Here is a 26,612-nt window from a genome sequence, read left to right on the forward strand (position 1 = left end):
GTGATCTGCCCTCCTACACTTGGCGAATCTGCTCCTTGGTGAACTGCAAGAACATTTAGCTACATGCTGCTTCAGCCTATCGAAGTTATCTTCTGCTGGTGGATGTCTTGATCTGATCATCTACAACCAGGGCATCACTCTACATCACCTTGGCAACTTGCTGTTTGGACAGCAATCAGAGATAAGTGTTGTAATCAGAATATTGTATTTAAAGCATAATCAGATCTGAGGATCTTTCTTGCTGGGTTTTTCCTCCTAGGAGGTTTTCCCAGGGTACTTGTGTGTTGTGTGTTCATTTTGTTCATTTCTTAACTTTTACTTAATTCTGGAAATTCCTAAGTACTAACAGCAATTCATATAATCTGGAAATTAAGTTAAATTCCTATTTTCTGAGCATTGAATTAATCTAAAAGACTAAAATCAACACAAACAACATAGAGCCTCATAGACCAATGTGAAAGGAAGATGGTTACTTTTAAGAATATCATATCTTATATAAGGCCAAAGACTAAATATGCCAAAACAAAACTAATATATTGGAACCGTGAAAATATTGGGAATACAATTCAGCAGAAATATCAAATACAATCTTATCTTGCTCATGTTAATTTAGCTTCATATCAATATCATCATCCTTACAACATATCATTATCTAATTTTATATCAAAATCCTTTACTAAGATCTTGGTTGCACTTGCATTTAGATCTTTTATCAAAGTATCCCTCATTCTTTGAGTATTCATCCTAGAGATCAAGTACTCTTCCAAACTGAGAGCCACCTTGATTTGAAGGATCCTTGGAGATAGAGAACAATGAGACGCTTTTTGAGTTTTTATTGATTAACATGTTTCGTTCTTATTGAATCCTCTAACATAATGTTTCATTGGTATGCTTGATGTGCTCACCTTCATTTTGCAGGTTCCACTCTTTCTAGCATACAGGAAGAACAGTTCCATAGACATAAATCCAGGACGATACAGATAAAAGGAAGAAATCAAAATACAGGTTATTTCAAAAGGATAAAAATGTATTGTGAAAAGGACATGTAATGTAGTGAATGATATCCAAAATGAAACAGAGATCATAAGTAGAACTATTTTTTATAACTACTAAAAAATGTACAGAGGGGTACAAAGCCAGTGCACACCTTTACCCTATACCTGTATAGTGTATATCTATTTTGAATTTCTAATAGAGTTTTTGCATAACTATGCATATACAGATATATTGTATTATTCCCCAATACAAGTGAGCCTTTACCCTATGTACCCAAGTTTTAGTGACTCTACATGTCAACCACAAGTGATGCACACCAGTATCCTGATCACTCCTACATCCAAGTAACAATGCTATTAACAGAATCTGCATTTGACAGATGGGAATAAAAGAACTTTTTCCATAAGCATATTCTTGTCACTATCACAACTATGCAAAACAAGAAAGCTCATGAAAGCAATCCCTGAAGTCTGTTATGAACAGAAAAAACCCTTGGGCCTGATGGGTTTCCAACCCAACTCCATCAGAAATTTTGGCATTCTATAAAAGGAATTATCTGCAATAGGATTCCAGTCATGCAAGTCACAAAAATTCATCCTGTCCAGTCACACTTATAAGATAGACAGAAGCAATCACAGCCTGAGAGATCGAAAAAAGATCAACTAAGATCCCTTTGTTAAGTTTCTCACAAGATCATAACTAAGAAAATTCTTAGGTGTATTCAAAACTCAGAATTTCAGTCTGGTTTCACCAGGGGAAGACTGTAATGTCCCCTTTTAATTAATTTACCTTATGTAGGTCATATCCTTATTTTCCCAACGAGGATACAAAATATTTTAATAAAGGTGTCATGGTTTTAAGAAATAGAAGCAACAAATAAAATGTTCATAAATAATAATAAAATAATAGCTTATTGGAGCATGGGTCTCTCAAAAGAGGAATCTGTCATGAAGAAACTATCATAGAAAATAGCCTCTGAGAAAGAATGAACCCTGCAGATCACATGCCTAAATGGCTACAATGGTATGAAAACGTGGCCAAGATCCAGTGGTATTACTTGTAAAACCTATGATGAACAAAGTGTGGTGGATTGTGTGACATTGGTAGTGACATTGGTGTCAAACAGGGTTGCCCTCTATCCCCCATCTTGTTTGGTTTATATATTGACAAGCTTGAAGAATGGTTAGACAATATTGATGGGGGGGTATTCAGCTTCCTGGTTATGTGGTGAAGTTACTTTTATACACGGATGATCTTCCTCATTGCTAAAACTGCCCAAAGCTTAGCTTGTGAGATCATTTAAAGGCTTTAGAGCTCTTTCACCAAGAAGTTGGGATGCAAGTAAACACCAACAAAACCAAATTCATCGTCTTCTCATTGATAAGGAAGAAGCAGCAAGTTAGTTTCATCTTTCAGGGGAGCTCGTTGGAGATAGTGGAAGAATACAAGTATCTAGGAATTGATTTTCACAACAAACTCAACTAGGAGACATGTACAACAAAAAGGATTCATGGAGGTTGGAGAGTGTCTTACCTTATGCAGAATAGATGTAGGAAAGTAGAGTTATGGGATTGGAAAACCAAGAATATCCTTTTTGGTTTGTCAGTCACACTGGTTGTCCTCTATGGTTTGATGAGCACACAATTATATTTAAAACTTGATCTATAGTATTAACATCATTTACTCAACATCAATAATCATGCACATGAGTAAAACACAATAACACATGATATTTATGAGGAAACTCTTACAGGAGAAAACCATGACAAATTACTTGCCTATATAATAATCTCTTACAAATTTCATAGGCTCCAACCTACTAGAGGCACCAACCCTCATTCAAATTTCCACCTTATCAATGTTGCTTCTACAACGGATGATGGATAATCTTTTTCTCAACAAATTTTTCTATAACTCTCTTCTTCAATCTGTTATAATTCCCTTCTTAAATCTGTTATAAACTAATCATAAATCTGCCGAGACTATGATCACAATCTTCTCATGTAAATCTGCTATAAACTCCTTATACTCTTTTCATTAAATCTGCAATTTATCTCCTTATTAATGACTCTTCCTTAAATCTGGTGTATATGCTTGATCTATTTGCTTTGTTCACTCATAACACACTATCACATAAAACTTTCCCATGATAATCTTATATCTTCATGTCTTCATGAAAAGATGCACACCTTTGATATAGATAAAACCATTTGAATGGTCATATCATTATTGGTTTAACTCAATCACTAATTTTATCCTCTTTTCATAAACACCATATATTCTTCATAAAGATTTGTACTTATCAAAAACTGAATAATATTTAATCCATTCACTCACTTCTCACTCAAAGATCTTTCTTTTTTTTCACATACTCGCACATTTTTTTCTGCCTCATTCTATCTTATTTTATACCACTCATCTTCATACCTCTTCATCAAAAAGAGACACCTCTTTTCAAAAGATAACTCTCCAAATCACACCTCTTGGACAAGCAAAATGCATCTTGATAATCACACCTCTTTACTTTTTAACAATTTGCTGACTTGTCTTACCAAATCGCACCTGTTTCTGTTTGCTTATATATCAATTATTGTCTAAAATAATCCCTTGTAATCACTAGCTTTAAGAAAGATTAGTTTAGTGGCAGCTAAACCTAATTAAATCTCACCTTGTCTTTACTATATTAATATCATTACACTATAATGAATCGCTCCTTGGCCAAAACGGCCAGCATATTATTTATGCTTTTTCCTTGACAAATCGGCCAGAAAATTACATATGTTGCAAACTATAGTATGTATACGTTGCAAACTATACAATAAATCACTACGCACCATGAAGTCAGCTTTGTAGTTGTTCTTTATAAAGTGTTCTTTGTTCAAAACAAATTCCTTGCTCATCATGCCACTCCATCATGCCCAAGATCATAAATGATGCAAATGCTTACGGATTGCTGCTTATTTATATGTGAACTGCTGCTCATTGTAATTACATGCATAATCACTATCTTCTATTATTTGCTATACTTCATAATATATTCATTGTATGCATACACCTTTCATGCTTAAACTTATTCCACAAAGCCTGATGCCAAAACAATAGTTTTGCATGGTTTAGTTCCTCCAACGAAGTATCCAAATTCAATAACATCAAATGCACATAGCACTACTTTTTCCCTCTATGCTATGCAAAGCACGAGCATCTACTTCACCAATGATATTCTCTTCTGCTGTAGTGAAATTCAAACTTGTATTTCATTGTGGCGTCCTTTCATAGCAGAACATATCACTCCTTCATGGACTTTGGTAACTCATATCACACTAAAATTCCATCACTAATGATCACATAAACATTTTGCAAGGGATTCAATTATCATATTGACTAGTGTACAAATATTGACCGCAATCATAATATCAGAACTCGGTGAAGGTTGATCAAGTTGTTCAGGACATGTTGCTAGTCTAAATTTATAACTCTTTCTTGTTATTAATCAAGACTCAAAACCAAAGTGTCGTTGAGAAACACTATCAACCTTCTCTCCATCGTCTCTTTCTCCATTTTCTTCCCTTGTGTGCATCATTTTCTTGACATTGATTATTCTTTGGTATCAAAGACAGCTAATGACAATCTTGACTAAGCACTTTTGACATCAATGACAATATTGTCTTCTCACCGTTGACATCAATGGCAACATCCAATAATCTCCTCATTCTTCCTTTGATATTAATGCTAGAATCCTTATTAATCTGACTTTGACATCAATGACAATATTTCCAACATGGTTGTAAGACATGGAGGAGCTGCATGTCAAACCACAAGTAGAAGCAAGTAGAAAGAATTCAGAAGCATCTAATTACTATGAATCTCAAAGTCAAATCAACGGTTCCAAATTATATTCTTCTGGCTGAAGCAGCAATGTTTTTGATAGAGGCATCAGCGATAACTCTTAAAAACAGTTGAAAACATGGATAGCAGCAATGTTTTTGATAGAGGAATCAGCGATAACTCTTAAAAACAGTTGAAAACATGGATAGACATTGCTGGCCCAAAATGGTTGTGGAAGAGAAATTAGACTGAAGAAAGATGTTTTGGATGAAACAAAACAGCAAGTGGATGAGTAAATGGGACATTAAATTGCCATGAATGCCCCAACACTAATGAAGAGAAAAAAAATCATATTACAAAAAATTTAGGACTGCTATGTGGTCAAAACAGATTGGTTGAAAAAATGATCATTATGTCAAAAAAATTCAACCCCACATGGGAACATGGTGATGCAGGTGTATTATTAGTATGAGTTAATTCTAGATATTTCTAGATTATTACATGTATGGAGGAATTTTTTATTTGTTTATAATCTCCAAATGGTCATAATAAGCAACAAATAAAACTAAATCTATTCATTTTAGCATGTATCTAGGTGGTTAGAGTAACTTTAGGAGGGGATTTGAATAAGTTTGTTTTGGGCTTGAGTTAGTTTTATTTTGGTGTACAAAAGAAAGCCTTGTATTCAGCAATTAGACAAGGAGAGTTACCCATGTTGAACAAAAAAATATATATATTTGTATTTTGAATAAAACTCTCATTTAACCAATATCTGTGCCGTATTTTCGTGTTAGTTTTTTGAATTAGTCAAATATCAGTTGCGCCATTATTGGTATCAAAGCTGGTCTGGGCCAAACTCCGTAAAGGGAGGGCCCAGATTATGAGAGTGTGATCTTCAGTGTCTCTGTTGGGCTTGTTTGTGAGAGTTGTGTTTGATGGCTGCTGTCTGAAAGAGGTCACTGCTGAGAATTGTCAGATGTGAAGAACAAAGGCATAGCTGTCAAGTATTGTTGCGGAAAACAAGGAATTGTTGTCAAGACTGTTGAATTAGAGAGTCACATATTTGTGAGGTAGTGAGGATAGTCTATCTTCCTATGGTTGTTTAATTCTCTAATTTGTAGGGAACTGTCATCACTATTTGAGGAACGACCACATGCCGCTAATGTTCTACAATCATTTACTATTTGAGGAAGAATTCGGAAAAGATAAATGGTGAAAGACAAAGAAGGAAAATTCCAGGACAAGAGAGCACAGGTTCATGAAGAAAGTTAGGTGAGAAAAGATCCTAGAGTAAATTGAAGGAAGTAGGAGCAAAGCAGACTCGTGTGGATACCGCAGATTAAGACCAAGGTAAAACGATAAAAGTTGAAGGTCGCAGCCAATGGAGATTACAGAGGATTTCACAGCCAACGTCAAGGGTCTGCAAGAATTTGAGATCAATGTCTGTGATTGGAGTGATTGTTGGGTGAAGAGCTGATGCAGCTATTTGTAGAAGTCGTAGCTTGAGAAGAGATTGCAGGGATTTATTTGAGACTATTTTTATTATTGTTGAAGGACATCGATTGCTGAATAGAGTGATCACGGATTAAAAGCAAAGTCAAAGGAGTGTCGATCCAAGAGTTTGTGGCTGGAAAGGGCGCATGGGATAACCGTACATGCCACCTAAGAACAAGCAGGTTTGAGAGGATTCAAAGACGCTGTTAAAGAGAAAATATGGTGTTATTTACTAATGTGAAAGCTGCCAAACCAAAGAGAAAGGAGAGTTGTATGTTGCAGCTGCCAATCATTAGCAGATCACAAGTTGTTTTGAAAAAGGAGCTTAAGTTTGTTTGAAAGAAGAGAAGCCACCGACTTCATAGAAGCCAGATCCTGTTTTTGAAAAGGGCCACTAAGGTTGATGGAGAATGAATAGTGTGCAAATCTGTCAAAAATTGCCAATAAGAAGACAAAATACTAGTGTTAAGAATTCAAAGCTATTGTAAAAGGTGAAAGGTGTTGCCAGGAATAATCATTATGTTATGTTGTCATATTATGTTTATGTTGTCGTCAGTAATAATGAGTTACGGCAGTCAGTTAGTTAGTTGTCCCGAAGGGCAATTGGATGCGACGGTTAGTCGCACCCCTTCGGGTATTATGTAAAGTTATTTCAATTTTAATTAAAGAACAAGTTATGAACTATGAATGCTATATATGGATATGAGGAATTATGTCAATGTCTAATAAATCTGATTTTTATCTGCAGGTCTGAAGGAGAGAGATCATTTAATATTTTCTATGTCTTCTCCAAATGAATTCAATTGGCATATATATTATTTAGGTAACCGGTCAATTGGTGTATTGACCGGTCATGCCTTTTAGGCATGACCGATCAATGCACCCATTGATCGGTGCCTTTACAATTATACCATTAACACAATGCTGATTATCGGTTCAAAAACCCCCGATAGCATATTGTAATATCATAATATAATGACTGATCAATTTAATGAATTGGTTCATACAAACACCGATGATTCAAAGTGCACAATGAATATAATCCAACCGGTGCATTTGTTAACCAATGTTAATGCCAAATGAAGCGGTGTATTCATTAAACCCGATAACAAATATGCTCGATATAATTAAGCCCGATAACAGATGTGAATCGGTGCCAATGTTTATGCATCCGATAGCAAGTATGTATCGGCTAATTTAACCCGATAACTTAAAGCATTTAATATAAGTCAGACATGAAGCATGTAGATAAATAACAGAACAAGGAAGGTTAGGAAGATCTTATCTTGCATAAGCTACCATGCATTAACATATTATATATTGCGTACCTTTCCTTCGAAGTGGATCATGATAGTCGTGTCAAATGTAATGTTATAAGCACTTGATGTACGTGGACTGTTGAATTAATACAAAGACTGGTTATTTAAAATATTTCCATTATGTTCTGTGCATTTACTTTCTGCATTTAACCGTTTACCCGAGAGGGCAAACATTTGGCGTTGTTGCCTAGACGTACTCGGGAACGGAAGACGTGGATGGCCCACGGACACGATGGGCCTACCCGTTGGTGAGGTAAACCCAGAGGCCGACGACGCCCGAACAGAACTTTACACAGGAGAAGACAGCGCAACGAGAGAATTCTCAATTCTGCTCCGGTAGCCATCCAGACCTACATCCGACGAGAGGCGACGAAGGCGAAAACCCCACCAAGTGCCGTGTGGACAGCGTTGGAGGTGCGGGATGGCGCCAGACCAAGAAGAAATTGAACCTTGAATCTTCTATATTCAAATAAAAGTGTCATTGACACGAGTTGTATTTGAGGAAATGTATTGCGAATTATGGAAATGTATGACAATTAATGCCCAATCTATTGAATAAAGATAGAAATAAGAAAAAAAGCAGAAACGGACGAGTGGGAGGCCGCGCAGAGGGCCTTGATTTTGGAGCAGCGAGTAGAACGAAGACGGAGGCTGAGGCAACTTGCCGAAGGACGACCTGCCGAAGGGTGGCCCGAGGGGAACCAAGGAGGTGTCACGGAGGGTGCAGAAGCCGAGGGAACTTTCTACGCGTCGCCAGAACACCGTAGGGCGCGGAGCCACGAGGAGTTTCTGGAAGAAACAAGGTTGCGGCGAAATCTAGTCGAAGAGACCCGGGATCGGTTCAGAAACTTATCCCTTACACCACAAAGTGAGGACCACCAACGGGAACCAGGAGTGGGCGCGGGTGAGAGCGAAGGGGAGGGCAACCATACGGGTGTAGGTGCCACACACAACAGGAAAAACATCGTACCTCCAGTCGCCCATGCAGGACACACCACAGGCGTCGGAGCAAGCAGCGTAGGGCCACAGACACAGGCACAGCCACCCCCAGGAAGACGACCCGGGATGGCGAGTAAACAAAAATTGCCAAAGTTCACAGGGGACGGCAAGGAAGACCCCTTACGGCACTGCCGTACATGTGAAACCATTTGGTTTACCAACGGAGTGACAGACCAGGATGACTCGGTACAACAGTTCCCAGCCACGTTACGTGGAGTTGCCATAAATTGGTACTCCGATGTGGACAAGCAAAAAGTGGCCACATGGGCCAATCCACAGAAGGAATTCACGGAGGAGTTTCGGTTGCTCCGTGATGACAATGAAATTGTAACGGAGATATACAGTACCAAACAAGGTACCAAGGAGACAGTACGAGCATACAGCAGGAGGCTGAAGGAATTGCTAGGTAAAATGGAAAGCCAACCAGTAGATGGATTGAAGAAACGATGGTTCGTTGAAGGATTGAAATCCTCCCTACGAAAAAAGATGAAAATTGTACCCTCGACGTCATATGACGACGCCTATAATAGGGCGATGGACCTAGAGAGCGAATACAAAACGTCAAAGAAGAAGAAAAGTAATAAATATTCATCTAACAATGATGAAGACTCTGACGGGGAAAGCAGCAGCAATGGCGAATCGAGTAAAAAGGTGCACGCTCTCCAAAAGGACATGGAACGAATGCTGAAAGAATTCAAAGCCATGAAGGGGAGTACAAGTAAGACTGAAGAAAACGACATGTGGTGTACCGACTGTAGGAGTGACAGACACACCAAGGGGTCCTGCCCCAAGAAGGCTTTCTGCGACATTTGTCAGATTGCGGGACATTTGACAAAGGAATGTCCCTACAATATGAAAACCAAGAACCAACAAGTTCTCTTCACGCAAGAGCAGCCGGCCGTCGGAACTTCGCAAACCAACACAACGGTATCATCTGGAGGTTACCGGGACAACAGACGTGGCGGCGGAAGGAATAGCAACAATAACAATAATGTAAGCCGTATCCAGTATGACGCCAAGGGCCGGCCAATTATCCAATGTAGGGCCTATAATCAGTGGGGGCACTTCGCCCGTGATTGCACGAAGGAAGCCACCCCTCAGCACCTCTGCCGATGGTGTGGGCCAGGCGACCATGAGGACGCAAATTGCCCACAGGCAGGGGTTAATCTCCTCAACATTGAGAAGGCTGAGAAGACTGGTGAGAAAGAAGTATTGGCGATCACCCTCGCCCAGACGAAAAAAGCCACTTATCCCGACCCCCATACGGAGAAGGAGAGATTACGGGAGGCAAAGGCCAATATTGAATGTGAGATGACGGCCGAACGACGGGACAACGAGGTGGCGTGTACATCATCCCGTACGGAAGCGGAAAATAACATCATTGGGCAAATATTGCAGATGGAGGTACCCGTGAGAATACAAGACATCCTGGAGACCATGCCGCAGCTAAAAACGGCTATCTTAAACTCCATACCCTCACAGGTGAAAATGAGGGAGGTCGTTAGCCCCACAGCCGACCCTGCGTTAAGGGAGGTCCTAAGCCCCACGGTCGATCCCATGTTGTTAGTAGTCAACAACGGACGCCAACCGGCGGTGGTAGAAATGGGCATACTGGGGACTACCTTGACAGACACTATTGTGGACGGAGGGTTAGGAGTAAATGTACTCCCAGAAGCCACATGGAAAAAATTGGGAAAGCCTACGTTGTGGCCCCCCACGTTCAACCTACTAGGGGCAAATCAACATGGGATTAAACCCCTTGGTACCCTCATGGGCCAACAAGTGATGATTGGCACACAGCCATTCGTACTGGATTTTATAGTAATTCCCCTGAAGCAGAAAGGGTATGACGCCATTCTCGGGCGTGGGTGGCTCATTGCAGCAAAAGCAAACCATAACTGGAAGCGGAATACTCTTTCCTTGGAAAAGGTGGGGAGGAAGTACATGATCGATCTCCGTATGCAGATGGTGAGTGAGGAGTTGGCATCCTCCTTCGACTCGGAATCTGAGGGAGACTAGTTGGGGGAGGGCGGAGACGGACGCTGCATGGAGCCTAGTGACGAAGAGGTGTTAGAACTAGAGGCATGCTCATGGGACAACGGGGACTCCTTGAATGGCCTCTTCCATTGGCAAATGGGAGATTATGAATTATTTACACCCTCATACAATGTATTGAGCATGGAGGAAGAACCGGATGTATTTCCCCCAGAATATGGCGAGTACAAGGAAGGGAGGGCCTCGATGAACGAGACACCGACACACCAATTCCCGAATGGAGAGCCCATTAAATACCAGGAAGCCAATTTAAAGGAGACAAGCCTCGGGGGGATGAGTGACCCCAAGATCATCCTTGTCGGAGATGACTGGAATCCAGTGCTGAAGGCTGTAGCCTTCAAAAATTTTATTATTCTTCTTCTTCTTATGTACAGGAAGGAGACCGTGGTCCCTATAGAATTTGTGGTTCCAAGTCTTTAGATGGCCATTGAAAATAGACTTGCCACCAACGGGTCCAAATTGAAACCCTACCACGTGAAGCACGCAGGGGACCTGAGAGGCCGAAAGAGCACCTGAGAGCCCAGAGGGGAACCCGAGAGGATGGAAGGGGACTCGAGAACTTGAGAGGCACAAGACCATAGCGGGAGACCCTCAGGCGAGGCAAATCGAGAAAAGGCGATCCCGGAGGCACGAAACCCGAGCCGAATCTGGACAATTAAAAAACAAAAAATAAAAAAAAATAAAAGAGAAAAAAAGAATAAGTCATGGGGCCACCGTACAGTGACCACACTGGCGGGACCACCGAAGGTGGACCCACCGTGCGGTGGGACCACCGTGCAGTGGTCACACCGGCGGTGGACACCCGCACGCCGCACTTAAAACAAACCCCCACACCACACAGCCCACGCAAGGAAAAAGAAGGAGAAGGAAACCCCGCGGAGGTGTCAGTGCTGTTGTTGACCGTACGGGGAGGTTGCATGACCGGGGACATTACAGAGGAAACACACAAAAAAAAAAAAAGACGACGACGACCAGATTGAAAAATTATTCGATGACATCTGGAGCCTGGACACTGAAAATATTGGAGTGTAGAAGAAGGGTTTTGACATCATAAAACATCACAGAAATGATGCCCTGCCCTCGGACCCCGCGAGGGGCGCTGCCCCTCGACCCCGCCAGGGGCGTTGCCCCCAGACCCCCAGTTTATTTTTGAGCTACAAAATACCACGGGAAGTGTTGTGGTTGTTCGTACTATGAGAAAGAAGCCTGCAGCTAAGCATTGGCGGGGAAGCCATAAGCTGTAGAGGGAGACGGATTTGGAGGTTGGGAACAAACAGAGTTTGAGGGAAGGCATTGCAGGTCCGTGCAGTTGTATGACACTAGGGAGTTATTCAGTTCAGTTTTTAGCCTTTGGGGAGTGTGATGGAGGATTTGAGGTGTCTCCTAGCCTTTGTGCCAGCGGGTTGTGGCCACCTCCAAGAGGAATGGTACGCTTTGAGGAACTTGGAGTATGTCTCGGTTGGACGTGAGGTTGCCTTTGTGGATGCAGAGAGGGCTCGGGAGGAGCTGACCACCAGGTTGGAGGCAGTACTAGTGTGAGACGTAGCTCAATGTACCCAGAAGTTGGATGCCGAGAGGGCAATGCCGGTGGCTATCGAGGACAAATTGGCTAGGGAGACAGTATCATTTGAGTAGTAGTTGGTGGAGGCTGAGACTGAAAAGCATGTTTTGCAGACAAGTTTGGGTTAGGCACAAGAGGATTGTGATGTCAAAGGAAGCACTAATGGTGAAATCCGCACTTGAGCATAGGATGGTAGCAGAAAAGGGTTTTTAAGCGAGGACGCAACAGGTGTATAAGTTCCGAGCTCGACTGGCGTCAACAGTTTTGTTTAATGTCATCTCTATTTTGTATTAAGTCGTCCGGAGACGACTTCTTTTCTCTTGGGGGGGATGATGTTGCCAGGAATAATCATTATGTTATGTTGTCATATTATGTTTATGTTGTCGTCGATAATAATGAGTTACGGCGGTCAGTTAGTTAGTCGTCCCGAAGGGCAATTGGACGCGACGGTTGGTCGCACCCCTTCAGGTATTATATATTGCGTACCTTTCCTTCAAAGTGGATCATGATAGTCGTGTCAAATGTAATGTTATAAGCACTTGATGTACATGGACTGTTGAATTAATACAGAGACTGGTTATTTAATATATTTCCATTATGTTTTGTGCATTTACTTTCTGCATTTAACCGTTTACCCGAGAGGGCAAACAAAAGGTAAATGATACATAGTATTATTTCTATTGATGTTTTAGATTTTTTAGTTGAATAATTTGAAGAAAAATTGATTTAGTCTTATTGAAAATTAAAATTTATGTGTCAGAAGCAAATTGTTCTTTATCCCTACACCATTATTGGTATTCAAAAAAGGAAATAGTTCTTGAAAGTGTGAGAGAAGACCTCTACCAAGAGATGAAATTTAGAGTCCGTGGAAGAGGATGAGGTCGAGGAAAACTAGCTACAAATGCAAAAATTCTAGAGGAGATGAGGAATATTCAAGAACGGTTGCAGGCTACGGAGCTTGCACAGAGAAGAGGAGTCAACATAGAAGATGTCAATGATAGAGAGGACGAACCTCAAGACGAAGAGGCAAAGTTTGAAGTAGGAGTTGAAGCAAGAGTTGCTAGAGCAATTTTGGGAGCAAGTCCCAAACCAAGATTGGAGGTACCCATGTATGAAGACAACCTAAATGTCGAGGAGCTAATTGATTGGATATATACTTTCAGTATAGGAACGTAGAAGAAGACAAAAAGGTGAAGTTTGCACTAACCGGATTGAAGGGTCATGTATCCCTTTGGTGGGATCAAGTACAAGATGAAAGAGGAAAGAAAGGCAAGCCCAAGATCAAGAGCTGGGATAGGATGGTGGCTAAATTAAAAGGTAAATTCGTGCCCAAAGATTATCAACATAGTCTTTTCAATAAAACACAAAATCTTAGACAAAAAAAAAAATGTTCATTAAAAATTATATAGAAGAATATTAAAGATTGACCATTAGAGCTAGTCATCTCGAAGATGATCTTGCGAAGGTGGTTCGATATCTCAATGGATTGAGATTCAATATTCAAGATGAAATCAGCCTTTTGTCTTTGAGAACAGTTGAAGAAGCATATCAGTGTGCTCTCAAGGCAGATGAAAAATTAACCAAAAAACAAACACAAAATTCAAGGGGTAAAGGTAGAGGACAACAAAGTGGTAGAGGTTAGCTGCAAGTTCAAAAAGAAGAGGCCAGAAACTCATATCATCGAGAACAATTCCCAAGAGGTAATGATTCTTTTAGAGGTAGAAGACCTTACCCAAGAGGTAGAAGTAGAGGGTTTTTGGGAAAATGTTTGAAATGTAATAAATGTGGTCATAGAATCCTACAACAAGTCAAGGGAATGCACATATTGCTCAAGCTAAAGAGGAGAGTGCAGAATCACCTATTCATGAAGATGCACCTAAGATTGGAGAGTCATTGCTCATGAAAAGAGTCTTGCTAAAGCCTAACAAAGAAATTCAAGAGCCTACTCAAAGAAAAACATTGTTTAGAACCACATGCAAGACTAAAGGTAAATGTTTTAAGGTTATTATTGATAGTGGAAGTACTAACAACTGTCTGTCCATTGAAATGGTTGATAATCTAGGCCTAAAGAAGACAACACATCCAACTCTATATAAGGTGTCTTGGCTACAAAGAGGACATCAAGTATTGGTAAATGAACAATGTCAAGTGGAATTTCAGATAGGAAGTTACAAAGATCAAGTAACATGTGATGTTATGATAATGGATGTTTGTCATGTTCTTTTAGGTACGCCTTGGCAATTTGATAGGAGAGCAATTCATGATGGATGAAGTTATACTTACACTTTTGAAAAAGATGGAAAGAAGCACACACTCATCCCTTTAAAAGATGAGAATGCAGTTGAAGAAGTGAGTCCTAAAGTGTTGATGGTCAGTGGTAAAGAATTCCTAAACCAAATCAGAAATGAGGAGGTAAGTTTTGCACTAATTGGTAAGCCAAGAGTAGTTATTACCAAAACAAAGTCAGTTGATCTGCCTATAAAAATTCAAGATATGTTAAGTGAGTTTGTTGATATTGTTGTAGATGACTTACCTAATGAATTACCTCTAATGAAAAGCATTAGTCATCATATAGATATCATTGTAGGGGCCAATATACCAAACAGGGCAGCTTACAGGATAACTCCAAAGGAAAATGAAGAAATCAAGAATTAGGTACAAGACTTGTTGAACAAAGGGCTAGTAAGAGAAAGTTTGAGTCCTTGTGCTGTTCCAACAGTGTCGAGTCCAAAGAAGGATGGAAGTTGGAGAATGTGTACAAATTCAAGAGCCATCAACAAAATCACAATCAGGTATAGATTTGTTTTACCTCAAATTGATGATTCGATGGATTGTCTAAATGGCGCAAGATATTTTTCTAAGATAGATTTAAAAAGTGGATATCATCATATAAGAATCAACCAGGGTGACAAATGGAAAATAGCATTTAAGACAAACAATGGGCTTTATGAATAGCTAGTGATGCTATTTGGATTCACAAACGCACCAAGCACTTTCATGAGACTTATGAATGAAGCGCTTAAGATTTCACACATAAATTTGTCATTGTATACTTAGATGATATTCTAGTTTGTAGTCATTCAAAGGAGGAGCACCTTAGACATCTCAAAATGGTTTTGAATAAGCTACAAAAAGAGAAATTATTAATCAATCTTAACAAGTGTACTTTCATGAAGACAAAACTGATCTATTTGGGATTTGTTATATCACGAGAAGATTTGAAGATGGATAAGGAGAAGGTCAAAGCCATAATAGAGTGGCCTACTCCAAGGAATGTCTTTGAGGTAAGAAGCTTTCAAGGTTTAGCTAGCTTCTACAGAAAGCTTATAAGAGATTTTAGCAAGATTTGTGCTCCAATTGTGGAAACAATTAAGAGAAATAAACAGTTATGCCAATGGACTAAGGAAGTTGAAAGAAGCTTTCAGTTACTTAAGAAAAAGATTACAGAACAACCTATTCTAGCGTTACCTAGTTTTGGTAAACTTTTTCAAGTGGAATGTGATGCTAGTGGGATTTCTATAGGTTTTGTCCAAAGCCAAGAAGGTAAGCTAATCGCTTACTACAGTGAGAAGCTTAATGATGCCAAAAATAAGTATTCTTAATATGACAAAGAATTTTATGCCATTGTCCAAGCTTTGAAGAAGTGGAGGCATTATTGAATGCCTAAAGAATTTATATTGTACGCTGATAACCATGCCTTACAATTTATTAGTAATCAAACTAAATTGAATCAAATGCATGTAAAATGGATTAAGTTTTTACAAAATTTTACCCTTGTTATCAAGCATACGAGTGGATAATCTAACAAAGTTGCAGACTGATTAAGCAGGAGAAATCTTATTATGCAAGAATCTGAAGTTTGTTATCAAGCATACAAGTGGACCATCTAACAAAGTTACAAATGCATTTAGTAGGAGAAATCTTATTATGTAGGAATCTAAAGTGAATATCTTGGAATTTGATGTCTTGAAAGACATGTACAAGGAGGATTCAGATTTCAGGGAGGCTAATGCAGCACGTGAAGATCATACATGTAAAGATACAAGTGCATGGGAGGACTACATGCTTCAAGAAGGACTATTATTCAAGGGTTGCAAGCTATGAATTCCTAATTGTTCAATGAGAGAGGACTTGCTGAAAGAGAAACATAGTGGCAGTTTAGCAAGACATTTTAGGAAAAACAAGACACTTGCTCAATTGAGTGCATACTATTTTTGACCAAAAATGCAAGCTAATGTGAAGAGATTTGTTGAAAGCTGCAAAATATTGCCAACATGCTAAGGGAAGAAGCCAAAACGCGGGATTATATCAGCCTTTTCCTATTCCAAATAGGCCATGGTATTCAACCAATATGGATTTTGTACTTGGACTACCGAAGTCTCAAAGGGTAATGATTCAATATTTGTTGTAGTTGACAAAATCTTCAAAATAGCACATTTTATAGCATGTACTAAAACAAGTGATGCGGCTAACATTGTCAACTTATTTATCAAGTAGTAAGATTGCATAGACTTCTAGAAGTATCATGTTTGACAGGGATACTAAGTTTGTTGGCTATTTTTGGAGGACTCTTTGGAAGAAGTTGGGAACAAATCTCAATTTTATTTCAGCTTACCACCCTTAGACAAATGAACAAACTGAGGTAGTCAAAGCCTTGGCAACATCTTAAGAAGACTAGTAAGTGAACATCCCAAACAATGGGATCAAGTACTTGCTCAAGTAGAATTTTCCTACAATGATTCACCAAACACAAGTACAAGTTTTAATCCATTTCAGATTGTATATGATATGCATCCAAGAGGTCTTTATGAGTTGAGAAACTTGTGCAAGCAAGAAATGAGAAGTGCTGATGGAGAAGAGTTTGCAATAACTACAAGATTTGCATGAGAAATTCAAACAACTTCAAGAAAACTACAACAAAAGAGCAGATTCGAACAGGAAAGAGGTAAATTTTGTAGTTGGAGATTTGGTTCTTGAACATTTAAGAATAGAGAGATTTCCCAAGAAGGAATACAAGTTGAAATTCAAAAAGTTTGGTCCTTGTAAAATTTTGACAAAATTTTCCTCAAATGCCCATGAAATAGAGCTTCCAAATGACATTGGAATTTCTCCCATATTCAATGTTTCAGATTTATATCCTTTCAAAGGGGAAGGGAATTTGATACAGGAGCATTAGGTCATTGTGAATCTGCTTGTTTGCATTGTTTGGTTTAGTGTATGTGATTGTCAATTTTGTGTATCATCTGACATGTTGTCCACATTTGGAAACAAATTGGTTGAGGCAATTACGGGCAACGGTGAAAACGGTGGAAAATAGAAGTAGAAAACAAGGCACAAGTATTAATATAATTTTTTTTATGTTAGTCGCCTATTTTTAGTTCCTTGTTTAATGGTCATTTACTTTTTTTATGCAATTAGCTTTTAAGCTTAATTTAACTTTTACGCTTAATTTAGCTTTTACGCTTAATTTAGCATTTAGCTCTTTAGTCTTTTACTTTAACGATTAGTTTTTTTTATAGAACATCATCTTATAACCTCTTTATATACGTGTGTATATCGTTCAATGTAATTATCCGATTATTGAATCATTCATTCAATTTAATTTTCATGGTATCAAAGCATGAAAATTTAAAAAAATCAGAATTTTTTTATGGAAAAATTTTGAAATTTTTTTTAAGAGGTTTTTTTTAAAAAGTCTCTTTTATGGGAGTTTTTTTTGAGCTAGGGTTTTTTTCAGGTCTAAAGAAAGCAAATTTTTCTAGGGCACCCGGTTATTTTTGCGCAGTTCTGGAAAAATCATGATTTTTTCTTTTCTGAACGCCACGATTTTTATCAACGTGATTTTCGCATTCTTATTTCTGACCCCCGTCGGACTTTCTAGCCTGCGTTTTGACGCGATTTTTCGTCTTCAAAACCCTCCGCTTTTGGCGCGATTTTTTTTTATGCCAAGTTTTTATCGGCACCATTTTTTCCATAATCGCGATTTTTCTTAAACACGATTTTCATGGTTTTAACAATCGCGTTTCTGCACAAAATTTTTGCTCCATAAGTGCCGCAATTTTTTGTTGTGCCCGATCGTGGGTTCTGCGATTTTCGCCAGAGTTTGTGATTTTCGGAAGGGTTTGTGGTTATTTCTACAAATTATTTTTTTCCAATATCACTTTCTTTTCTGCAGATTGTTCTGGGTTTTTCAGAATCTCGCATTTTGGGATCCGTGACAGAATTTTTATATCTTGGGATTTGTGCCAATGGTACAGATTTTTTTTGATTTTTTTTGCAGATTATTATTTTCTGATTTTTATCAGAAAATTTACAGGTTTTAATTCACAATAAAATTTTAATTTTTGGGTTTCTCCCAAACCTCGAAATTTGTGCCTTGGAATTCGTGCCAAAATTCCCCTCCAGGGTTTCAATTTTTGCAGCTGCTTCTATTCTGATTTTTTCAATCAGAATCTTTTGTCTCTTGCTTTCACTCAGTTGACCTCGTTCAACCTCGATTTCCGTGATGGCATCATTAACCAACATCATGTTGGAACACAATCAGAAGTTCAACGGCCGCAACTACAACAGCTGGAAACAGCACATGTGGACCATTTTTTAGTACCGTTGCCTTGATCAGATTGTTTTGGGCAAGGAAGCATGTCCTACAACAACAAGTGATGATCAAGACAAACATGATGTAAAGAATCGAGAGGCTATCATGCTTATCAAACTCTCAGTCACAGATGATCGACTCCCTCAGGTGCCTTCAGGTAAAAAAGCTAAAGAGATCTGGGATCTCTTGAAGGATCTTCATAAAACGTCCGACCAGAGCCGAGATTTCTTTTTGAAGAATATGTTGTTTTCTATCAAGATGGATGAGAAATCATCTATCGAGGCACATCTTACAAAGATAAAGGGCATCCGTGACCAGTTGGAAGCTATAGGGCGAACCATGGTGGAAGGTGATATGGTATTGATCACACTGAAAAGTCTTCCCAGATCCTACAAGAACTTCATTGATACGCTCAATATCTCCTCTACTAGTGTTGATTTGAAGTTTCTTGATCTCTGCAACAAGCTGCTACAACAGGATTGATGGAAGCAACATTTTGGAAACAGCGCTAGTTTGTCCACTGAACAGGCTTTCACAGCCTTAGCTTCGCATAAGTACAAGGGTAAAGCTCCATCCTTCCAACAGAAAGGACAAGGTCAAGGTCAACCTCAGCAGTCTTCCAAGAAGAAGAGCTTACAGTGTTCCTACTGTCATATATATGGCCATTTGGTGAAAGATTGCAGGAAATTGATAGCATCCCAGCAATCCAAACAGGGAGGGTCAAAGCAGAAAGCCAATTCTGCCACACATCCTGATGAGAAGGAATCTGCCTTCTATGCGTTCATGGCCCAAACCTCATCTGATGATGTTCAATCATCAGCCTGGTACATTGACTCTGGCGCCTCTCGGCATTTCACACATCGTCGGGATTGATTTACAGAGTACATGCCTTTCACTGATTCAGTGATCTTTGGTGGAGGTGAAGAGTATGCTGTTGTTGGCAAGGGCAACATACAGATTTCATCTGGTGCGAGGGATTTGATATTCCTCAATGTATACTTTGAACCTAGTATGAAGCTCCATCTACTATCAGTCAGTCAGAATATGCAACATTCACCACAGTTGGATGTCGTCTTTGGGTTGCATAAGTGCAGCATTGTTGACAGGGAGACTCGCACTACAGCTACAGTTGACAGGGAGACTCGCACTACAGCATTGTTGACAGGGAGACTCGCACTACAGCTACAGTTGGCATTGAGGATCAAGATCTTTATAGACTTGTTGATTCTACTAGTTCTCAGGAGCTCGCCATGGCAGCTAGGAGTACTTCCATCAACACTCTTTGGCATCAGCGATATGGACACCTAAATGTCCACTATCCCTCTCAGATGGTTCGAGAGGATCTAGTCGTAGGATTACCTAAGATTCACACAAGGAATCATGGAGTTTGCGGAGCGTGTCAAGTTGGAAAGCAGCATAGGACTCCGTTTTTAGATGGAGATGCTTGGAGAGCATCCAAGGTCTTGCAGCTCGTTCATGCGGATATCTGTGGTCCCATGAACACTCCATCAATCATTGGATGCAGGTATTTTCTATTATTTGTTGATGATTTCAGCAGACGCATGTGGGTTTATTTTCTTAAGTAGAAATCGGAGGTGCTCACCATGTTTCAGAAGTTTAAGGCCTTAGTGGAAAAAGAGTCTAGCTGTCAAATAGTCACTCTTCGGTCCGACAATGGAAGGGAATTTTGTTCTACAGAGTTCACCAACTTTTATGCATCACATGGCATTAAGCATCAACTTACCACACCTTACACCCCACAGCAGAACGGTGTTGTTGAGCGCAAGAACCGTACAGTCACTGAGATGGCTCGGTCTATGTTGGAGCATAGAAATGTTCCAAAACACTTTTGGGCGGAAGCGGTCTTCACTACAGTCTATCTTTTGAAGCAGTCTCCCACAAAGGCCGTTAAGAAGATGACTCCAGAAGAAGCTTGGTCTGGCAGGAGGCCCAAAATTAGTCATTTGAAAATTTTTGGCTCTACAACTTATGTTTGGATTCCAGATGCCAAGCGCACCAAACTGGATCCAAAGAGTCAAAAATTGATGTTCACCAGCTATAGTGATAACCACAAGGCATATCGGCTAATTGATATAGACACTAATCACCTCATATTCAGTCGAGATGTAGTATTTGATGAAGAAAGAGGGCCTTTTCATCCTTCCTCTCCTAATTTGAGCACTAAGGATCAGCCTCCAAAGGCTGCAAGTATGGGTGTTCGCCTTCCCTTAGCTCCACCTGATGGGAGGGATCCAGTTGACTCTACAGTTGTGAGGTCTCCCAGGCATGACATTGCACCACCTGACTTTCCTCAGGACCTTCAGGATCCACATGCAGAGGAGCTTGCTCCAAATATTCTAGGTAATCTTCATCCTGCAGCAGATGTTAGTACTTCTACTCTCCGGCCGAAGTGGTGGGCCAAGACCATTGATGATCTTCATGACGATGAGCTCATTGAGGATAGATCAGTTAGAGGCAACAGCAAGCAAAACACAGTTAATTTTTCTCTTATGGCCAACATTCACAGTATTTATGAGCCTCAGATAGAGGCAACAGCAAGCAAAACACAGTTAATTTTTCTCTTATGGCCAACATTCACAGTATTTATGAGCCTCAGACATATACTGAGGCTAAAGGTGTACCAGAGTGGGAAAGGCTATGGCAGCTGAGCAACATAGTCTTCCGAAAAAACAACACTTGGGTGTTGTCAGATCTTCCTCCAAGGAAGAAGCCCATTGGCTGCAAATGGGTGTTTAAAGTCAAGCATAAAGCTGATGGAACCCTTGATAAGTACAAGGCTCGATCAGTAGCAAAAGGGTTTTCACAGAAGGAGGGCATCGACTATGAGGAGACATTTGCTCCCACAGCCAAGATGAGTACCATTCGACTTGTCCTCGTTCTCTCAGCTCAGTTTGGATGGAAAGTCCATCAAATGGACGTCAGTGCCTTTCTCAATGGTGATTTGCAGGAAGAAGTCTACATGACGCAACCTCCAGGTTTCAAGGTTGCCAATAAGGAACACCAGGTATGTAGACTAGTCAAAGCACTCTATGGCCTCAAATAGGCTCCTTGTGCATGGTACATAAAAATTGATAAGTACTTGATTGATCAAGGCTTTCAGAGGAGTCCTTCAGATCCCAATTGTATGTCAAACATACTAGTGATGATATTCTATTTCTAGTGGTCTATGTTGATGATCTCATCATTACTGGCAATGCAGCACATTTGATCGTGCAAGTCAAACAGAATTTGTGTAAGCATTTTGATATGACAGATTTGGGACTTCTCCATTATTGTCTAAGTGTAGAGGTTTGGCAAACTGATAGCCACATATTCATTTCTCAGTCAAAGTATGCCAAGAGCCTACTGGATAAGTTTCAAATGCAAGATTGCAAACTTGCATCTACACCTATGGAGATAGGGCTGAAATTATCAGCCAAATCAGATTCACCTATAGTAGATGAGTCTTCATTCAGGCAACTAGTGGGCAGCCTCATCTATCCGACCGCCACTACACCTGACATCAGTTATGCTGTGAGCTATATTTCTTGCTTCATGTCAGCCCCAAAAGTTGAACATTGGGGTGCAGCAAAGCGTGTGCTTAGATATGTGAAGGGAACTCCTGATTTTGGCATTCTATATAGCAAAAGCAAAGATCCTAGGCTGGTTGGTTTCACAGACTCAGATTGGGCAGGTTGTGTTGATGACAAAAAGTCAACTTTTGGGTATGTTTTCAGCTTGGGTATAGGTGCAGTCACATGGACCAGCAAGAATCAACAAGCAATAGCTCTTTCCTTGACCGAAGCAGAGTATCGAGGAACTGTTAAGGCAGCATGTGAGGCAATTTGGCTACATAGGATGCTTGCAGACATGCAAATGTCTCAACCAGGACCTACTCCCTTGTTTTGTGATAATCAAGGGGTTCTAAAATTAGCCAAAAATCCAGTCTTCCATGAGCGGACAAAGCATGTGGAGCTTCATTGTCATTTCATCCGCCAGCATGTTGAAGATGGATCAGTGATACTGCAGTACATTCCTCCAGAAGATCAGACTGCAGATACCCTCACCAAGTCCTTGAGCCCGGCAACGCTTCTCAAATTTAGAGGGCAGCTTGGTGTGATAGATAGCATGACCATTAAGGGAGGGTATTAGAATATTTAATTCTATGTTAGTCACCTATTTTTAGTTCCTTGTTTAATGGTCATTTACTTTTTTTATGTAATTAGCTTTTAAGCTTAATTTAGCTTTTACGCTTAATTTAGCATTTAGCTCTTTAGTCTTTTACTTTAACGATTAGTTCTTTTTATAGAACATCGTCTTATAACCTCTTTATATACGTGTGTATATCGTTCAATGTAATTATCCGATTATTGAATCATTCATTCAATTTATTTTTCAACAAGAGTACAAGTTAAAAGAAATGCAAGAGAGCATATAGTGATGGGATGAAAAGAAGAAAAAGAATGCAGAGAGGCCAATGAGAAGAAGGCCGAATAGGGAGAAGAACGGAGAGGCCAAATAGAGAAAGAGAGGCTAAAAAGTGGAGGCCGAATGGGAAAGGACAAACCAGTCGAGTGGAAGAGATAGATGCTAGGAAGAAAACAATCGGCTAAGGATAGAATCGGACGCAAAGAAGTTCATTTTGAGAAAGGAAAGAATCAATTAGAAGAGGAATCAAGTGGTTGGAGTCAATGGAGGAAGATAGGACAAATTCAGAGAGTGGGATGCCAGTCAGAGCAGTCAATTGATTGGAGAAGGAAATAACACTATTAGATTGGGCAGAACTTTGGAACGAATCAAAAAGAACAAAATAGCGAGAGCGTGGGCAGGAAGAAAGAAAAGAGAGGTATACAGTTTGAGGTTTGAGTAGGGAGAGATAGAAGAGGCAGGGAGAAGGTTGGCCGAACAGGATTATGGCCTACATTGTTTGAGTAAAAAGGCCTTTCATTTAAATGCAATCATCAATGTATGTGTTGAAGGAATAAACAAACATTTGGGAGTTCATTGTCTGAGTTAATGATTGTCCATGTGTGATGATTGTCCCTGTTAGTTTTCAGGTTATTAATTGTTCTATTAGGTTACTGTAGTTCCTGTCGCATGAGCACTATCTTATCTTTTTGTTTCTGAGTTCCTATCACTCTCTAGATAGAAATTGTTTGCATTTGTTGTTGTTTGGAAAAAGTTGGTTTTTGAGGGCATGTTGAAGCATCAAATTGGTATTAGAGTCTAAAAGATCTGGGAAGAAGAAGTTGAGAGTCTCAAAGGTTTGGGTAAAGAAGTTAGTTATGTTCATAGATTCTTGGAAAGATGTTTGTTGCAGATTGATAGGTTAACAAGAAGAACCCGGGTACCAAAAGATTGGGCAATAAGGGAAAAGGGAGAAAAGCCTTACGTGAGGTATCAAGAAAACAAGAAGAGAAAAGAGATGAAGATGTTGTTGAATGTTTAGAAAGGAAGTTCCAAGAAGAAAGACAAAATGAAAACAAATATGAAGAAGCAAGATACAGAATGGGATAGATAAATGGTAGAGTTGAGAAAGGATTTCAAGAGAGTGGGAAACAAAGTGTGGGTGGTCAAGCATGTGATAGCAAGAGATGAAGGTGGTGTTGCAAGGAATGGTGAAGACGAAACAATTTAACAAAGTAGAAGATGTGAAGAAATGGTGAAGATCAATGAACAAAGAGTCAAGTTGAAGTCAGTATAGGATGAAAAGATGATGTTGCAACAAGGTAGACAACAAGCTGAAACTTATGAAGAAGAATCCAATGAAGAAGAATCCAAGCAAAGAGAAGCAAGGTTACACCATGGAGATGACATGGCAGTAGAACCTGAGGAAAATAAAAAGAAAACGGAAGATGGAAAGGAAAATGATGGTCAAGAGCATGCCGGAGAATCTAAAAAGAAGGAAAGCACTGATGTAGATAAAGATGAAGAAACAAAAGTATTGACTGATAAAATAACAAAGAAGAAAAAGCGTGGAGCAGATGGGAAGAAACTGATGGAGAACAAATGCAAGATAAAAGATAAGCAAATTGCTTCAGGTGAACTAAATAGAGAGGATTTTGAATTTTTAAATGAAATGGTTGAAGATAAGAGTTTGAAAGAAGAAGATGAAAAGAATGAAGAAATGAATAATGATGATGACATGTATGAATGGGAAATGAAGTTATGGGGCCTTATAGATGAAAAGGACATGAGAAGGAGAAGATATAAAAAGAAATAAGGAAATAAACAAAAGCAGATTGAAAAGTCCAAAACAAACAAATACAAGTGTGGCATGGATTCAGAGGAGAAGTTGGATGAGAGTAATGAAAAGTAAACGAGGACAACAGAAGCATTGGATGATGGAGAAAAGGAAGAAGCACTGAGTGAGATGACAACAGTTGCAGAGGTTGAAGCAATGAATCGTGGAAGTAAAAGAACTTGTGTAAGTTCAGTGAATGGCAAAAAGCCTCAAGAAGATGAAAGCGAAAGCACAGATTTGAATAAGGGGGCAGCAGATAATGAATTCATATTTTCTTTTTCAAAAGCCTTTTATACAGATGAAGATGAATCTTGTGAATGTGCAATGAATGAAACAAAGGAACATGGTGTTGGAAACATGAAGTTAAATGGGAGAGCGAAGATCACGAAAATGAGGATTGAAACCTATGATAAAGAGGTTATTGCAGAGCTACAGGAAGAGGTAAATTTATTGGTTCTAAATGACGACATTGTTTTGCATTATTTTAATCAGTTGAGTAGTGAGCAGTCTCGAAAGATATATGAAGTAGTATATGCAGATTTTAGTGAAGATATTGAGGGTGGTGTTGTAAATAATGAAGTTGAAGATGATTTGTTGTTGTATATGTTGGCCATTAAAGAATGGGTGTTAAGGATGACTAATGAGGATGAGTGTAGATTTTGTTGTAGTTCGAGGTCCGAAAAACAACATGAATCATTTTGAAGACATGGGAGTCTTTACTTTTTATAAAGTTGTTTGTATTGCTTTGTGTGTGGATGAATGGACAAGGAACCTTTGGAAGATAGTATATAGTGGGTTTAAATTCTTGAATGGAAGGGGGAATTAGGGAAAAATGCACGGCAATGTTGGAGAATCATGATGACTGTTTCAGAATGATGTTGGAAAAAGAGGAAGAAAAGAATGGAGGGGAATAGATGCTGATTATTACCCCCATGTGTAGGAGAACATGTTTTCTTTAGTCTCCAAGGGAGACTGATGTAGGAGCATCGGGTCACTGTGAATCTACTTGTTTTCTTTGTTTGGTTTAGTGTATGTGATTGTCGATTTTGTGTCTCATCTGACATGTTGTCCACATTTGGAAACAAATTGGTTGAGGCAGTTACGGGTAATGGTGAAAACAGTGGAAAATAGTAGTAGAAAACAAGGCACAAGAGGACAGTTTAAAAAAACGCAAGAGAGGATATAGTTACGGGATGAGAAGAAGAAAACAAATGCAGAGAGGCCGATGAGAAGAAGGCCAAATAGGGAGAACGGAGAGAAGCCAAACAGAGGAAAAGAGGCTGAAAAGTGGAGGCAGAATGGGAAAGGAGAGACCAGTTAAGTGAAAGAAATAGATACCAGGAAGAAAAGAATCAGCTAAGGATAGTATCGGGTGCAAAGAAGTTCGTTTTGAGAAAGAAAGGAATTGACCAGAAGAGGAATTGAGTGGTTGGATGGTCAGTGGAGGAAGATAGGACAAATTGAGAGAGTGAGATGCCAGTCAGAGGAGTCGGTCGATTGGAGAAGGAAATAACACTGTAAAAT

At 39.5% G+C, this 26,612-nt stretch overlaps 1 protein-coding gene across 2 annotated transcripts in view; it reads right to left on the reverse strand.

Annotated features, from left to right (window-relative positions):
- The window catches only part of LOC131041262 (phosphoinositide phospholipase C 2), a 137,993-nt gene that overhangs the window by 66,479 nt on the left and 44,902 nt on the right, over positions 1-26,612 (reverse strand). The gene's annotated exons all lie outside the window — the stretch shown is intronic.

The sequence above is a fragment of the Cryptomeria japonica genome, chromosome 11 (assembly GCF_030272615.1).
Source record: "Cryptomeria japonica chromosome 11, Sugi_1.0, whole genome shotgun sequence".
Classification (NCBI taxonomy): Eukaryota; Viridiplantae; Streptophyta; class Pinopsida; order Cupressales; family Cupressaceae; genus Cryptomeria; species Cryptomeria japonica.